Source organism: Antechinus flavipes, chromosome 2 (assembly GCF_016432865.1).
Source record: "Antechinus flavipes isolate AdamAnt ecotype Samford, QLD, Australia chromosome 2, AdamAnt_v2, whole genome shotgun sequence".
Classification (NCBI taxonomy): domain Eukaryota; kingdom Metazoa; phylum Chordata; class Mammalia; order Dasyuromorphia; family Dasyuridae; genus Antechinus; species Antechinus flavipes.
Genome location: NC_067399.1, coordinates 598,262,097 through 598,275,689, shown reverse-complemented (window position 1 = coordinate 598,275,689; position 13,593 = coordinate 598,262,097). Strand labels below are relative to the sequence as shown.

General features: G+C 39.6%; 1 long non-coding RNA gene across 1 annotated transcript; it reads right to left on the bottom strand.

Annotated features, from left to right (window-relative positions):
• Positions 1 to 2,454: 2,454 nt before the first annotated feature.
• On the bottom strand, positions 2,455 to 13,114 carry LOC127551627 (uncharacterized). Its single transcript, XR_007951137.1, has 3 exons — positions 12,919 to 13,114; positions 6,671 to 6,799; positions 2,455 to 3,002 (listed from the first exon to the last, which is right to left on the bottom strand). It is a non-coding gene; the product is annotated as an uncharacterized LOC127551627 (long non-coding RNA).
• Between the last annotated feature and the right edge of the window lie 479 nt (positions 13,115 to 13,593).

The following is a 13,593-nucleotide window of genomic DNA, read 5'->3' as shown; positions in this document are numbered from 1 at the left end:
AGGAGTGCAGTGGGATGGGAAATGAAGCGATAAGTGCCCTGGGTGCCCCCCTTAAAGGAAGATTATGGGAACTCTCTTATAATAGGTTCAGGCAAGAGATGATGAAGAACTGAACCTATGTTGATGTCTGCATGAGTGGAGATAAGGGAAGAAATGTGAAAGATGTTGGGAGGTAGAATTGATGAGACTTTTTCACTGATTGGATATGTGGGGTGAGGAAGAGTGAAGAGCCACAGATGACTTCAAGGTTTAGAATCAGGGGGCCTAGAAGGATGGTAGCGTTCTTGACATAAAGAGTGGAGTGTAAAAGATGGATGAATTTTAGTAGAAAGAAAATTAACATTGCTTGGGACTGCTCAGAGGTAAGATCGACAAGACTGGGAAATCAATTGGGCATATAAGGTAAGGGGGAGTTCTCAACCTGGATGCCTGGAAGGATTTATTAAGTGCTTATTAAATGCAAAGCGATGTGGGATATGAAGTAGAATGAATCAGAGTACTTTCCTGTAAGGCATTTATTACGGAATATCATAGGATCTTAAGAGCTAGAGGGGAACTTAATAATTATCGGGTTCTACCCTCATTTACAGGTGAAAAAACTGAGGTCTAGAAAAGATAAAGTGCCCAAAGACAACTAAAAAAGTAATGGAAATGCTGGGAATATAACTCTGATATCCATTCTCTTAGTGAAACATTCCCTCACCCCCACTATACCATGCACAAATATTGCTACAAAATAGAACGTGAGAAATATATGGAGCGAGGTGTGCTATAAACAATAAGCTGAGATTTAAGAAAAAAGAAATCTATTTGGGGCGATCAGAACAAACTTCATGGAGGATGTAGCACTGGGGCTAATCCTTGAAAAAATGGGTACAATTCCAAAAGGGAGGGGCACGGGAGATGGGAAATATATTCACAATAAAATTTGTGACAATGGCTGCCATATTTATTGCTCAGAGAAAAACATAGATTATTGCTTCAAGACTTTTCTTTAACATGGCTTTCTGTGGTGTCAATGTTTAGCATTATAACATTTATTTGATTTGTAAAAATCTGTAAGCTTTTATTTACATGTGTCCAGAGACCGTTGTCAGCTTCTGGGTGCGTGGAGGAAAAAATGACAAAATGCACTTTCAGGAAGTTACTTTTTGGATAATTAACATGTGGAAACCATACTATACAGTATGTGAAAATGATAAGTTCACATTGAATTTCCAGAGGGCGGAGGCTTATATTTCATGCAGTAAGACCGTGACAACTCCAGTTGACGGAATAAATGGGATCATTATATTTCAGTCTCCAAGTAATTATCAGAAATGAAGCTTTGTGAATTCTTTCCTAATGGGGCCACCTGCCACCGTCCCTGCCTCTCCTCCATAATAGCATTTTGTTTCTGAAGATTTGATCTAGGTTTTTACTCTTCCGATTGTTCTGGACTCGGTTTCTCTCCCCCTCCCTTCCCCCAACTCCCTCTCTTCCACTCTTGCAGTAATAAAGAGATGACTTTGCGCCGGCTTCTCCACCCTGTTGTGGCTGGGGAGGCCGTGTGTCCAGAGTGCCTGCGGCAGGTATGTAAAGTGGTACAAAAACCAGGTGTTCAACCATAATTATTTGCTTATTGGCAGGCTTGATTGCTGAAACATCCGTTGTTGCGATTTGACAGTGATTTACTCGGGGGACCTCCCTGCCTCTCTCCCTCCCTCCTCCACCCCCTGCCGCCAGCTGCTCGGGACTTGTGAAGGCTGAGCTCCGCTGACTCCCGAGGCCAGCCAGCCCTGGCTGCTCAGCGTGTGATGTTGATTTGTTAATGGACTTTCGGGAGGCTGTGCGCTGAGCCCTCTGCGGACGGGCCATCTGACAAAGCCGGACCTAAACCTCATTCGGCAAGCCCAGGGTCTTTCCTCTGAGACCCTTGGAGCACGCTGGCATTTCATTATAGAACTCGGGGTTTCATTTTCTTTTCACTCATTCCGCAGACAGCGTTATTTCCTGAGCACCTATTTTGGGCAAAGCACTGCTACCTGACAACCGCAAGCCAGGACAGCCCCCTCATATATGTCTGACCCAAAAGGCGATTCTTCCGTGGATCCCCTTGAGCAGAAAACACTTTTGTGTCTTTGGAGAGTAAAAGGATTATGTCGGATGGTTCACGGGTGCTTCTAAATAACATACATTCTTTCTGAGACTTGGTGACCCTCCGGATATTTGCTGCCTGGTCTGTCATGATGATAATGGATCTGTTTTAATAGACAAAGCTCTGGATGAGCAGAAAAGCCACAAACAAGCATCTAATTTAATAAAGACTCTCATTAGCTCCTGTGCATTATTCCATCTCTCCCACCCCAAACCCCAACCACCTTGAAAGACACTCATCTAAGTAATGATGTGGAAAATAATTAACAGAAGTGGGGGATAGGGGGAAAGGGCAATAAGAATATTTTAGTCCAAGACTGCAGTATGAAACATGTTTAATGATTTCAAGAACTTTCTTTTTCCAGGTATTCACAGTCCAGTCTGACTTGGTTCATAGCACTCATTTTGGGGGATTTTACCTAACTAAATAAATATTTAAATAATGAATATCAGAACCTGTTTTTCTCCCCACCAAAGAAACATTTCTGTTTTGCATTTGTAATGGATGAGATGAAGTTTTTAACTAATAACCAAAAGCTGAAATTACAGTGCATGAAAATTCACCCACCAAAACCAAAACCTTGAATAGTTAAGAAGGAAAACAAACAAACAAACAAATCCCATTAGAATTGCTCTTCACCACATCCCACTGCCCATTTTCTGCTTTTAGGGGAGAAAAAGAGTCACAGTTTAGTGGTTTTCCTGATTGAAGTCCTAAGTGTCCAGACAGATCTGCTCGAACGTCCTCAGTCAGGTACAGTTTGACAAGACACAGGAACATCAGTTCTGGAAGCAGCTGAACTGAGGGCCCATCATCTTAAGGCAGCAGACGATCAGATTCTGATCACAGCCCCCCAAACTGACACCTGTTGAAATAACATTGGAACCACATTTGTAACTAATCTCAACCGAGATGTCAACTCAATTAATATTACAATATGACTACCCACCAGACAATGTTGACGCAGAGCTGATGTTCCCAGTCAAGTCTGGGCTTGTTGTCAGTTACCTGACAAGCCCGGAAAAAATTAATACTAAATATAAGGTAATTTAATTAACTCCTCCTTTCCCAGAAGGCACACCCAAGTGCTTCGGCTGCCCAGAGGCCTTCTAGCAAACAGAGGACTGTTTTACCTTGAGTCAGTAAACACTTAATGTGAGATTTTATGGTTTTTAATGGGCATTATATAGCTAAGGCTGTGTATGACACCTTTTGCCTAAGAGTGTTTTTTGGGGGGATCTTCTAAAATAGAATGAATACAAATAAATTTCCAGAAGAAATCAAGGCAAAGGAAATTTCAGGGAACAATAGTATTTCTTGACTTTTAAAATAATTTTAATATATTTAATTATATGTATTAATATAATACATTAAATTAATATGTCAAATACAAAATAAATAATATTAAATAAAAAAATTATGAGAGAGGGAGGCAAAGTCTTTGAATGGGGAAAAGTGGCATGAATAGTTAAAAGGGCAAAAACATGTTTTGGGAAGTAATTTAAGTATGAGCCTTTCCTATCACTGCTGAACTTCCAAGCTGATCTGTCACCATTCTTTTCTGGGTTTTCTCAAAAAAGCAATTCTTTTGAAAAATCTCTCTTCCTCGCAAATTTCATCTCAACAAAGGCCTGTCCAGGAGTTTGCTGAAGGCAACTTGGCAGTTTTCACTGAAATGGACATCACTCTGTTTAATTATCCCTGACAAATTTTTTCCTTCCTACTTTAAGTCAATAATATGGATCCATGGCAACAGATTACTAAAGTCCTTAGTTGTTAACTAGACATATTTATGGGCCTGAGAATAATAGATGGACAAGTTCTCAAAGGTCAAAGAACTAAGAACGACTTGAGGAATATGATGTTCTGGATGTTGTCAAGAGGGCATATTTTTTGAGTTGTTTGTCCAATATTAAGAATAGATTTGCATCCAGCTATGATCCATTCCTCACCAGGTCCCTCCCTGCTTACCAATAGTATGATGGTGGATTTAGTAAGGCATGTAGCTCCTGGCTACTAGAGTATTGTTTTTCCTGGCTCAAAACCACCTGAATTCTACCACTGCCACATGATTGCACTATAGTAGTTAAGAAATCTCTCAGATTAGTGCCAGCTCTGCCTCTGATTAACTTGGTAGTATTGGTAGGTAAGTCACCTTTCTGGGTCTAGATTTGCTTGTCTTTAACATAAAGAGATTGGACAAGACAACCTCCAAATTCCTCTGCTGTTCTAATGATTCTATGATTCAAATGAATCTCAATCCTTTTGATTGCACTTATTTTTTAAATCAGTTTCAGAACAGTCTTCCTCATATTTAGAAAGGGATATTTAAAACTATGTTCAATATTTCTTACATAAGAGCCATTTTGATCTCTGAATGGATAGATAGATAATATAATTACTTGACCCCAAGCTTCATTTTTTGCCTCAAGAGATGTATAAAAAGCAAATTTGCCAAATTTGCTCCTTTACAAACAGAGCCATAGAAGATAACTATTGATACTCCCAAAAGGAAGTAGAAAACTTTTTCAACAGTTCTTGGTGTTTCCAGTTGAATTGTTGCTGTTAGAGTTTTACTTCTGATGATTGACTCCTGTAGTTTCAGCTGAAAGAATCATCAGTTCTGAATAGGAATTTATAGGGTCCTCTCTATGCCTTTAGAAGCAACAAGAATTGATAAAGATATCTGAAGTTTGCTGAAAATATTCAGCAAATGTCAATGAAGGTAGTTTAAGGTGAGCCACCTGCCATGTTTTCCTCCATTTTAAAAATAAAGTTTGAATCAATTCCACTGACTTGGACATTACTTCTTTAATATAATTCAAGAGTTTTACAGAAGTGGAATAAAAAATAATCTTATGGATACTATTAATGTTACCAACAAGTGTGACTTCCCAGGACAGTGGGACTTGACTGAGATGGCAAATCCTTGTTGTAGGATTGGGATTCCGAGCCACTTAGTAGTGGTATTATCACCACCATATCCTATGAAAACACCTCATATACATTCTTCTAAAGAAGACTAGTCCTTGAGAAGGAGGGGGCAGACAGTGTCTTCCTTCTCCTCCACCAAAAGCTCCTTTTTTGGTCTTGAACTATTGTGAAGCAAGGCCCGCATTTTTTAATATCATAGAGAAAGTACTTGAGAAGAAAAAGGTGAAACAGCAGTACCCAGAAGTCTACAATCAGTACTCTCCATTAAGTGGCAAGTATGCGTGGTTACAAAAAAAGTTATTTATCATGTGAATGCCAGTGGAAAAATCAGAATTTCTGAAGGAGCATAGTTTGATTTATGTCACTCACAGAGGAGCCAACTCAGGGACACAAAGGCTGATTACTCTTTTTATAGCAGAGTTTGATTTGTCATCTCCTGCTCATAAACCTTTAATGACTCCTACTTGCCCACTGATTAAAGTTTAAACGTCAATGCTTGCCACTTAAGACCATAATTTGGACCCAGACTTATCTTTATGTCCCATTACTCCTAATCAGGAATTCTATGTTCCAGTTAAACTATAGCACTCACTGTCCAGAGACCAGAGAGTGCTTTCATAACTCTGTATTTTTCTGATGTTCTTGCTATGGCTAGTGACCATCTTCCTCACACTTCTCCCCAACCCCCAAAATCAGTCTAGCCAATTATTACCTTATTCTTCAAAACCCAGCTCAACTGTTAACTCTTCCATTGCTTTCTTATGTCCTATATTATTCTGATTCACCACCCAAGAAGATGAAGCAAATATTTTGCCATCCTTTTTTGGGGGAAGGGTTTTTTATTTTTGGCTCTTTATTCCTCTTTAGCTCCTTATCTTGTAAATTAATATAGTTAAGGGCTTATTATATTTTTGGGGGTGAGGCAAAGAGAAGAGAGAGAGAGAGAGAAAGAGAGAGAGAGAGAGAAACAGAAAGATAGTGATAGAGAGACACAGAAAGAAAGAGACAAAGAGAGAAAAACAGAGAGAGAGAGAGAGAGAGAGAGAGAGAGAGAGAGAGAGAGAGAGAGAAGAAAGAGAGAGAGAGAGAGACAGAGAGAGACAGAGAGAGAGAGAGAGAAAGAGAGAGTGAGAGAACCACTAGCCCCTGAATGTTTACTTCTTTGCATGACTTTCAGATGACAAGAAATAGAAAGTGGCAGTTATTGAGAAGCCAGGGTGCCTTTGATTTAAAAGGGAATGTTGTGGAAAATCTATTTTAAAACTGTATGTGGGGGGAAGAGGCAAAGAGGGGAGCCAGAAACTGGCATGTTGTGACAATTAGACCACCTAACAATAGGCTGCTTCTCTCCTTCAGAGGATGGCACCCTAAGCTTATGATGAATGACAACAGCTGGCAGATAGGTGCACAGTTTTTCAAAGGAAAAAAAATCTAATTTGTAAACAATCAACATCTTCACAAGCTATAAACAGCCTATCCTGACTCCAACCAGATTTACTGATGCTTGAGTGACTAAAAATCACAATGTTTTTCCAAACCCACTTCATTAATTTGTGGTCTGGTATTCATTAGGACAACAAGCCTCGGGGGGCTACTTACAACTTCGCTTCCATCTTAATGATGATGGCCTGGGGTCCACTGATACCTCTAAGGTGGGGACAGTCCCTGGGACGCCCCAACTCAAGAACAGCTTCCTTCCATTTGCATTGTTCGCAGCCAGACTCGAGGCTAAAGAGAAAGAAATTAAAAAAAATTTTTTTTTCTAAGAAAAATTTTGCTTTTCAAAAATAACTGATCATTTATCACTCATCCCGGCTGAGCGATTGCCATTACATTCTGGATGGATGCCTCCTCTCTATTGCCCCCTCCCCCCAGGGAAATCAAGAAAAACAAGATTCTACTTGTCTGGGCCCACAGAGACTTTGTGGAATAACTGCGATCCTCACAATGAGCGGCAGCAACAGCCCCATATACAGTACTGTAAATACAAACTCTCTCTGCCGAGTGGCAAAGAATAATGAAGTAATTAGGTGAGCCATTATCAGCACCTGTGACTCTGATTGGTACAAGCACGTTTTGGCGCTTCCTTATTATTAGGGTGGCCGCAACAATAAACACATTTTGAAGTTACATAACTTCTTTCCTTCCTGCCCAGCCTCCCCTTCCCAACTGCTTTACTAGGCTCAAAGGGAACTGGAGGCTGGCGACCAGAGTTAAGCTTGAAAATGTCACCTTTGGCCGGGTATCTGGGAGCCCGGGGGCCCTGGGTTATTCTGGGCAGCCTGGTGGCAACAGAACTGAGGTCAATTAGATTCCCTCTCTCCAATCCATTAGGGTTAATGCAGTTTTAATTAGCACTTGATTTGCAGCCGATGAGGTACCATTTAACGTGCCATTTATAGACTCCAAACCCTTTAATGTCCCAAATATAGACACCAAACCACAAGGCTGCTCAGAATGTGAGACAAATGAGAGGATGGAAGCTTTCCAGAGCAGCTTGTTGTTGGGTTCTAAATAACAACGGGTGTTGGAGATCTCAACCTGATTCATTACTACCTGTGTGGCTGACTTTCCCCTCTAGGAGAATGCTCTGAATCTCTCCAATTCATGTTCTGATTTCTGTGCAAAGGCAGAAGTCTCTTCTTTGCCAGAAGAACCAGGTGATTAGCCGGTATTGATTAATGAATATTGAACTTGTACTGAGCAAGCGTGATGTCGAGCACGGTTTGTGGGAGAGAAAGCCATCAGGAGACACGGTCTCCATACTCAATTCCCGTTAAAATTAGGGAGAGGTGACTATTCCTTAGCAAAGTTTCATAGGACATGGGGAAACTGTTCTACCAGAAAGGAGAAGCAAACACCAGAGAGCAAAACAAAACTCCAAGTAATTGTGACGCTGTCTGATTGTAAGACAAATAAATAGCAAAGCATCAATTGGGTCTCTTAACACAGGAGCCTTATCAGACCAAAAAATCCTACACAGTTCATCCTGACAAATATAACCCAAGTGCTTCTTCCATGCTTAGTGGTTGACTCTCTCCAGCATGAGCTAGTGTATTCTGGACTGGCTGGCAGCATGCTGGGAGCTTTCCTTAATGCAGACCCTTCAGTCAACAGCAAGCTCTAGGCTGCCCATTGTGGGCAGCATTTCCTGTTTACTCAGGTGACCCATGGCTACCAATGCTTTTACAAGACTCAATTCCTGTGAGCGTTCTGCCAAAGGATTCCAGGTTTTCTACAGATTTAAACTGGTCAGGCAGGATGTTTTATCTTTCAAACCATATAATTTTTTTTAATGATTGATGGTATCTGGTGTTAATCTACATATGTTAGTTAATGCTGACAAATAATACTAATTAAAAACCACACTAAAAGCACAATTACAGTGTGTTTTCATGTTGCAAAGAGCTCAACACACATTTCATGATCACAGCAAATCTATGAAGTAGATGCTGTTGTGATTCCCAGTTTATAAATGGAGAAATTGAGGCTTGTAAAGGTGAGTGAAGTATCATTTGAACTTAGGTTTTCCTGACACTAAGTCTAGGACTCCAGACTATTAGGAAGCTATTATTGTTGTTCACTTGTTTGACTATCTGACTCATTGTGATCCCATTCAGGTTTTCTTGGCAGAGATACTGGAATAGTTTGTACTTTCCTTCTCCAGTTCCTTTTACAGATCAGGAAACTGAAGCAAACAGAATTAAGTGACTTGCCCAGGGACACAAGCTAGTAAGTGTCTGAGGCTGAATTTGAACTCATTTCTTCCTGATTCTTTAGCTCTGTCTACTCTGCTACTTAGGAAGTTATGGCAACCAATTAATCAAATATTTTGTGTAACATACTTGAAATAAACACAACTGATTTGGGCAGCTAGGTAGTGCAGTGGATAGAGTACTGTACCTGAGCTCGGGAAGACCTGAGTTCAGAGCTAGTCTCAGTCAGCTACTGTGTGATCCCACACAAGTCACTTAACCTGCCTTAATTTCTTCAACTGCAAAATGGGAATAATAATACCTACCTCACAGGATTGTTGTGAGGATCAAATGAGGTATTTGTAAAGCGCTTAGCCCATAGTGGATTATTTAAGTGATCAATCCCTTCCCCAGCTAGTATTCAGAAGTTATGGGGTCTAATCCCCTCTACTGTTAATCACCTGTGTGGTCTTGTGCCAGTCACTTCCTTGCTCTGGATCTTAGATTCTTGATTTGTAAAAGAAGGCTGGGTCATATGACCTCCAAAGATTCATTTCGGGTCTAACATCTTAACAGTAGTACATGAAACACAACAGTGATGATGGACAATGAAGAGGAAACACACACACACACACACACACACACACACACACATACACACACACACATATATATACATACACACATACATACAAATATATGTACATACACACATATATACATACATACAAATATATATGTACACACATATACATATATGTGTATGCGTGTATATCTATATCTATATCTATATGTGTGTGTATGTGTTTAGGGCCTTCCTTTCAGAAGCTTACACTTTAATTGGAGGGACAAAATGTGAAGCACACAACCTAAATGTATGAAAAGTTATCCAATATAATATAGCCTGGATGATATATGCTGTAGGAATACAGGAGCAACTGTTGAAGGCCAAAATTTTCAAAGAAGGCTTCCTGAAATAGTTCAGTGAAAAAAATAAACTCTAAGTCCTCAAATTAAACATGTTTTTAAAAATTGCATTAAAATTTTTTTACATTAAAAATTGCATTTAAGGACCTATTTGAAAAAACACAAAGAAGAAGAAAAAAAGCTTAAATGGAAGATAACTGAATAGTTATATATAATGGATGTTCCTCTAGTCCAAAAACTTTTAGCGTTATAAGTAGGGTGGGAAAAACAGGGCTTTGTCCAAGAGTACAGAAATAAAGAATGTTGACCAGTACTGGGATTCCTCCTGTAGCTAGAATCATTGAGCTTAGCACTTCATTAACAAAAATATTTAGTGAAAATAGGAAACTTTCAAGTAGTTTTCGTTCATTTCCTTCTTCTTCCCCCTCCCAATCTTCCAGCAGACCCGGTCTCACCTTTCTCTTCTCTTCCTCCCTCCTCTCCTTTACCACACCCATACCCAAGCATCCTGATATCCTTGGGATCTCCATCTCCTTTTCACAGGACAGTTTCCAGGGTCTCTTAGAATATAAAGACCCAAGATGGTCTCACCATCTATCCCAACTGCAGTGATCTTAAAATAATTGATTTGTAGACATTTTTCATGCTGTTTGATGCAGGTTCACTTGGTGATACTTGCCTCAAGCACCAGAATTTCTAGTTATACTCCTGAAAAAAGCTGTACCTCACTTTCTTAGTTTGCCAATAAAGTCTATTTTTAAGCAGATTCTCCAACTAGATAGGAGATTCAGAGTAAGGCAGAGACAGCTGTGAAGAATGTCAATCATGGAATCTGGCCAGTGCATGGAGAATGGTGGGTAATTCTCCATCTTCTGGATACTCTAGTTCTCAATGACTTAGCAACCAAGCAACATTATAATAAAAGAGAAAATGAATGGTATATTGGAAAGATGGCTTAAAAGATTGATTACTAGTCCTGTTTACTAGTTGTATGACTGACAAATTAGTTAATCTCTTGGAGCCTCAATTTCCTCCTATAAATGGTGGATTAAAAATGGGTGGAACCATCTATTTAATGGTGGATAAAAACTCTTGTAACATTCTTTATAGGGTTATTATGAGGAAATAATTTTGTAAACTGTAAAAATGGATAAAATCTGAGATATTAGTATAATTAATTTAATTTTATACTAGCTTCCATATAAACTTTTTTTTTTTTAGGAGGTGGACGACAGAATAAACTGGATTTATAGTTTCACCACTGTGGAAAACTTCTCTTGTAGAAATTCAAATCAACAACTCATCTGTAGTATAAAGAGATGCCTGGAATACCAAATTTAGTGACTTTATCAGAATTACATGGCATCCTCTGAGCAGTCATATAACTTTTATTATAAATGATATATATATTCACATGCATAATGCACATTGTATATGTATGTGCATATATAGATATATATTACATCATATATATATATATATACACACACATAGAGACAGAGACAAAGATGCATACGATATAACTAAAGATGTGGCAGTAGCAGAAATGTAGCTGGGGGTCCTAATCCTTATCCAAGCTGTGACATTTACCCACCAAGCTTTAAGAGATGTGACTTTGTCCACCTGGGACAAGAGCCCAGTAAGCTATCAAATGCCATTCATTGGTAGTTAGTAAATACATGTGAAGGGTTTCAGACATGAGACCTGCAAAGTTTAAATTCCTCCCTATTTCAGTTTGCATGGCAGTGAGTATTTGGTCTAACAGGCATTGCCTCCAAAACCTTCAGCTGGTTTCTTGTTCAACAGCACTGTCATTGAATAGGTAAATATTTTGGAGTGTGTACCCACTATTTATCAGAGAAAACAGAAAGGTTGGAAAGATGACTTTTTGCAGAGACTTAAATACTTAGGCTACCATCAATGCCAAATGTTCACAGAACAGGTTCCTTTGTTACAGAGCAGCTGGCCTGTTATGTTCTTTGCTTCTGGACAATGTGCCTCCTTGGGCACCCATTGAGCAGGCTCCAGTGACTACAGCTGTAAGTTTATGTTATTTTCCCCAATAAGTGATTTCACATATGCAATAATTGGCTTTTTTATGTCAATACTTGTTGAGAATCTCTTTTTAAAAAAACATTAGAAAGGAAATCAATCTAAAAACACCTTAAATTGATAAAGGTTGCACCCAAAGCAATCAACTGTAGGATAAGGACATAGGAGTGAAAGTGTTTGAACTGGATCTAATATTCTTTCTGCCTCTCAGTTGACAGATTGACACTAGTTCAAAGGAAAACAGGAAAAGCCTTTTTAGCTTTGCCTTTTTCTGGGGACAAAAGCTCAGATTAAAATTTTTTAAAGCCTATATAAGGGGAGAAATAGACCCTTTGTGTGCTTTTATTAACATGCTAACCTAATTCAGTGTCTTGAATTGTCTTAAAATAACCATGAAAGCAATGATTTTCAAGCAATACATAAAATTATGAGGAAAAAAGGAAACGCCACAGAAAAAAAAAACTGACAGAGAAATTAATTTTTCTTGTTTGTTAAATTCCCAAGCAATTGATTTGGATTAATTTTACTTTGTTCAACTGTTGAGCATTTAATGATTTTAACTCCTTCTATTGTATTGGGTTACTATTTTAACAGAAATAAAGTTCATTTTTCAAAGTTTATTCCCAGATAAATGATTTCACTCCCTTCCAATTGACTTGACAGTGTTAAAAAAGCTATTATTAAGCATATGCAAACAAGCTAAAATACTTAACCACCGTGTGAATTTTTTTTTTAAAGAAGAAAAATAACTTTTCCTAACTGGCTTTGGGTGACTTCATTCCATTTTTATTTGTTATTGTTCGTTTTCTTTTTTATTAGAACGGACAATCAAGAAAAGCGGTAGTTAAAACTAGCATGAAATACAATCAATCTTGTCTCACCCTACACCCCCAGACCCAAAGGGTCCCTTACTGAGCTACTGCGCACGGATGGATGAAGGAGTTCGGGGCTGTGTATATCCCCTTCCTCGCCAAATGTGGGCTAAACTGGGTTCCCTTCAAGTTCAGCCTGTCTCCCACCCCACCCCACCCCGGCGCAAACGCGGCGGAGACCCAGAGCTCCCTGCTCCCCAATTTAAGGAAGGGCCTGGAGGGGCCGGGCGGGCCGATCTAGACGCTCGCAGGAAACGATCCGATGCGAAAGAGAGCAGCCAGTATCCTGCTACTTACTTACCCTTTTAGAGCACAACCGCTACATCTAGGCAAGGATTTCTCCCTCCTCCTACCTGTCTGCACCCAGAGCTAACCCGCTTGCCCGTCTCTCTCCCGTCGGCGGCTTCTGAGCTGGGGCGCGGGCTTTTGGCGGATCCCGCGGCACGCACTTTCCCCGAGAGCAAGGCTGGAAGATGCCCAAACGTAAGGCGCCTTGGGGCGAGCCTCGGAAATTCTAATCTGGAGGATTGCCTCCAAATCCCTTTTCCAGGGAGTTTCATTTCTAGCCACTAGATGGCGGTTGACAACCATTTGTGCTTCTTGCTCGATGCAACCTGAACTTGGGGTCCACATGTGAATTAAGCTCTCCTAAGAGACCTTCTCGGTTAGGTTGTTGTTGTAGTTTTATTCTTTGATTTACAAAAGAATTCAATTTATGCCCTTTACTCAAATGGATCTAAGAATTTTATGGCTTTGTAATTATTCATTACTTCCTATAACTATGGGGAAGGGGGTACAGTTTGAAGAACTATAAACTATGGATGATAGGAAAAGATCCCCTTTGTAAAGGATCATAGAACAGGTCATACCTAAAGGTCATCTAGTTAAACATCCTTTAGCTTATGAGGAAACCGAGGCTCAGAAAAGGGGAAATGACTCACCTAAAGTCACATAGGCTATAAGTGTCAGAGCTGGG